Source organism: Python bivittatus, unplaced genomic scaffold (assembly GCF_059951505.1).
Source record: "Python bivittatus isolate LINGU-HERP-01145 unplaced genomic scaffold, Pbiv_v1 ctg000370_np1212, whole genome shotgun sequence".
Classification (NCBI taxonomy): domain Eukaryota; kingdom Metazoa; phylum Chordata; class Lepidosauria; order Squamata; family Pythonidae; genus Python; species Python bivittatus.
The window spans coordinates 2,436,482-2,441,372 of record NW_028277062.1 but is presented as its reverse complement, the minus strand read 5'-3'; positions in this window follow the sequence as shown (position 1 = coordinate 2,441,372).

The window sequence follows — 4,891 nt, the reverse complement described above, 5'->3', positions numbered from 1 at the left end:
CTGAGACTGCCCCCTGCAAGCCCTTTAGGGCAGTGTTTCCCAGCCTCGGCAACTTTAAGATGCGTGGACTTCAACTCCCAGAATCCCCCAGCCAGCGTGGCTGGCTGGGGGATTCTGGGAGTTGAAGTCCACGCATCTTAAAGTTGCCGAGGCTGGGAAACACTGCTTTAGAGGGAAGGGTGCCAAGTGTGCATGGAAGCTGCAATGTCAGTTACAAATTGGGGGCAGGCACGTGGGCTTCCCACCCCCGTAGCACCACTGCAGGTTCCCCCCTTGGGAGAAAACTCAAAGCGGGGGGACAGGATCCTGCGGGGCCCGTCGTCGTCCATTTGGATCTGCCCGGCTGCTAAGGGCAGGAGGGGAGATCTGGGCGGACGGTCCCGTTACCCCAACCCACCTCCCCTTTCCCACCCTGGGCCGTTGCATCCGGTCCCCCACGAGACCCAGCGGGACCACTGCCCGGGATCCTGACGAAGAGCGAAGAGACACGTTCAGGGCCGGCTCTGGATGGCAGGCGGCCAGTTCCGCTCTTCCCCGCCCTCCCCGGAGAGAAACTCGTAAATTAAGAACAGCCATTCTCCTCTCGGGCAGGAAGCCCTCGACTCCGGCTGGGGCCGGGGAGCCGGCGGTATGACGGCATCCCTTCTTTTAGGGGCCCGAGCGCTGGTGCTCCTTCGCGGGCCTAGGGAAGGAACGTGCTGCGTCGCTGCGGTTTCCCCAATTCCTGGCAGGTTGTTCCCTGCAAACAGTCCCACTCCTACCCGCCGGACTGACCGCAAGTGCTGATACTTCTAAATTCCAGAGTCGTGACTCAGCGGCTCAGATTTGGAGAACAACAGGAGGAGGAGGAGGAGGAGGAGGAATCCAGAGTCCTCCAGCGGCCTTCCACCCCCCCTTCCCGAAGCCCGTCTCTTAGAACGGGCTCCTCCATGAGGACCAGAAACTTGTGATGAGCAGCGGCTGGCGTCAGTCCCTCCTGGAGGGAATCTGCCCGGAGGTGCCCTTGGCCCAAAGCTGGAAGCCACGCGGGGGGGGGGGGGGTTCGTGTCTGATCAGGGAACAGATTTCAACAGGAGGCGCGGGTGCGGGGGGGCTGTGCCCCTGCGGCTCATTAGCATGCAAATGCAATCGGAGGCACTTCCAGGCAGGAGACCTCTGCGGCAGCCAGATGGCATCCGCGTATTTGTGCACCCGAGTCAGGCGCGGTTCCCGGGAGAAGGCACAGCTGGGCACGAGGCTGGCTCCGGAGCGAGGGGAGGGGGCAGCGCGGCGCTCGCCCCCTTTGCCACCGAGGGCCCCGTCCAGTGGGGCGGCGGGACGCGAGACCCCCGGTGAGAAAGTGACCTTTTGCCAAGGGGGAGGACGGGGCGCCGCGGCAGCCGGGTGCGAGGGCCTTGCGCCGGATTCCGATCACCCACGATGATTTCTCCGGCGTTTTACAGCAAAGGAGGGGGCCCTGGCCCTGGCCCTGCCCCCGCCCATTCAGATCCGCCGGGTCGGCGCGTCCGTCCCTCCTGCGCACAGGAGCCGGCCGGCCTAGCAGGAAGGGCCGCCTGCAAACCCAGCGCCGCCTGCCTCGCCCAGCCGCGCGCAGCGAAGGCCCAGGCCCCGCAGCCATTTGCAGCGAGCGCCCGGCTGGCCGGCGTCCCGGGCGCGATGGGATGGCCGAAGGCAGGCAGGCCGGGCGGCCCGCTCGCGCCCTCTAGCGGGGACCGAAGCGCCGGCAGAGGGCCGGCGTGGCACGTGACCCGCCCAGCCCCTGCTCGCAGCGCGGGTCTTGGCGCCGTCCGCGCGCAGGCGCCGCGCCCCCGCTGCCTGCTAGCCGAAGTCGCCCCCTGCACCTTTCCCCAACTTCCTGGCCACGCGCTTTCCTAATTTTTTTTTGGGGGGGGTGTCTTCGAGTCAGTCTTGACGCTGGGCCGCTGCCCGGACTAGTCCCTGCTTTTCCTTGGCAAGGTTTTCGGAAGGGGCTGGCCCGAGGTCACCCAGCTGGCTTCGTGGCTAAGGCGGGATGAGAACTCACAGCCTCCCGGCTTCTAGCCCGGGGCCGTCACCGCTCCCCCAAACTGGCTGCTCTCGTCCTAATTTACAGTTCAAAATTCACTGCGTTTGGCTAACGCGGTAGCTTTGCGGCAAGCCGTGTTTGCAAAAACAAGACAAATGAATTAAACCCGCTCAAAATGACGAGGGGTGGAAAGGGGGGCCTCTTTAGAACTTCTCCCCAAGTAGTAAAAAATAAATATAGCTATCCTCCTCCGCTATTTTGCTTCTTTCACCAACTTGTGGGCTAGTTTCCTTGAGAGCTAAAAGTTTTGCAACTTGTAACTGCAACAAAAATGCTCCTTCAACCAGTCTTTTCCCTCACGCTTATTGCCTCATCTAGTTAAACATCCTTTAACTGCACTCAAAATTCATCAAGAGCAATTGAAACATGAGGTATCAAGGGGACGGGATGCTCTGCTATCGTCTAAATCGGCGTTTTTCAAACTTGGCAACTTTACGAGGTGTGGACTTCCACTCCCAGAATTCCCCAGCCAGCCATAAGCATGGAATCAAGGATGGACGGCTATTCTACACAAATCTAATTCAAGCGAGAAAGCAGATGGTGGCAGCTTCCATAGGGACCGATGGTTGGTTTCTTACACCAACAAACATTTATAGCCTTTTAAAATGGAGTTTAGAGTTAGAGTCACGTGTGGCACTTCTGCTCTTCCTGTTTGGCCCCAGGCTTCTGGAAACCGATGCCCCTTTGTTTATGCCCCACATACCCCGGTAATTTGAAGTGAGCAAAAATGCCCTTAATTCAGATTCAACGTTGCAATTTCATGGCTGCGTCTGTGCAGTTTTCTTGGTGGCAATTCAGAAGTGGTTTGCCGCTGCCTTCTTCCAAAATGCTTATCAGGCCTCCCCTGTTCTAGCCCTGGAATTTCCTGCAGATCTCCCACCCAAGTTAAATCATAGTTACCTTCCCAGGCCAGACAGGTGTTGCCTTTCTGCTGAAGTGGATAGCAGCCAGGAGATACATTGGATTCACACATTAAACTAATGTGTGTTTTGCCAACCACAATGATCACACTCACACCACACACTACATCAAAATCAAACCAAGCACATTACAGTTCAGCACAGCAGTTTAATTGGGACCTTGCCCCTCCATGCTTGTGTGGAACAGCCATTCATCCACCCCCAGAAGTCCGCTGGTCAGTCTTTTTTTGTCCCAGGCTTTGCATATGTTGCACATTTTATGTATGTACCTTTTCCTCGTTCTCCTAAGCAGCCCCCAAGCTTCTGCTAAAAGATACACTACAGGAATGCAAGCTAGTGCCAGGGACACAAGCATCGGTCTCAGGTGGGCCAGCATCTTTTTACTCCTCCGATCCTCTAGGACTCTCCTCTCTTTCCCCACATATCCCACTTTTGGCTCCCAAAGCCCTCCTCCTTTGGCCAGAATTTCTGAAAAAAATTGCTGCTACGCGACCCCTTAAGGCTCTTCCTTCCTCCACCTCCATTCCCACTCCATAGATCCCTTTTAAGGGTTGGAAGAGGGGCAGAAAATGGTTATTTGGGCCCCCGGCCGCTCCTGGAGACTCATTTCCCCCCTCCAGATTTCGTTGTTTAAAGCCCCGGCCTGAAAACAGGCCTAACACAACCGCAAATGCCACTCAGGCTCCAATTCCAATTTGCTTTACTGACCTGACTGAAAGCCCGCCCCATACACTGGAGAGGCACCCCCTTTACGTCTAGAGAGGGGCAAGACTCCCCCCAGCCTGGCACTTCCAGGCCAGAAAGCCCTTCCCTGCCCCCTCCATCTTCCCCCTCCAACCCAGAGCCCACCCAGCGCCCCTTCCTGCCCCACTCCTTTATTTTCCTTGGCCCCTTAGCAGCTCCCCCACTTCTCCATTCCCCCAAGATTTGCCTGCTCCCTGTCTCACTTGATGCCCCCAGGAGCCCCACAGATCGCTCCCCCTCCCCTCCAGCCCCACACTTGAGGCCCCCATTTACTTCCACCCCCTCAAATCAACTCCAGGCCTTCCCCAGATGGCCCCCCCATAATCCTCCCCCCAGGACAAAGCTCCCCCTTTCCTATCACACATAGAAGCCCAGCCCTTTAACGGCAGCAACGCCCTGAACCCCAAGGCGCCCCTTCGCAAAGTAGTCTTCCCCCCGCCCAATCAACCTCCTCCTATGCAGTCACCGGGAGACTAGGTAACCTGCTTCGGCCGCCCTCTCCCCGCAACTCCCCTAACTTCTAGCCCTCCATACCCCCAAGCAGCTCTAGGAGCCTTTCCGCGAAGGCCTGAGTCAGTTGTGGAGGTAGGCCCTGGAGCAGCGCGCTTTCCTAAGCGGAGCGCCCGGACAAGCGCGCGTCTCTCCCGGCCAAGTGAATCACGCGAGCCCGAGGCCTTGCAGGCCGCTCCTCGGAGCGTTCCATCCGCCGCGACTTCCCGCTCGACAAAAGCTAGCTCTGAGAGGCGCCCTACTCTCCACCCTCGGGGTCCCTTCGATCATTTTCGGAAAACTTCGGAATGTAGCCACACCCCCTCCCTTAGGGGGGCGGCTTTATTTCCCCGCCTTCCGCAGCTCATGAATAGTCAATGAGGCACGTCGGAAATCTTCGGGAAACAAGCCTTCTTCCGTAAGGACTGCACCATCAGCAAAGGGGGGAAAAGTGGAATGATTAAGGAAATTACATATTAATCTACTTTGAGAGCAAATCCCACAGTCGTCCCAGTGAGGAGGCTCGGGCTATAGAATAAGCCTTCTGGGTCGTTATTTCCTTACTGGAGTGACTTGCTGTTTTTGTTAGGAACTCAGAGCTTCCATTACATTACGGTAGCGAAAACAGAAGTTTCTTGAGGAATCCTAAGTAATTCTGGCAGCTGCGCCAAAT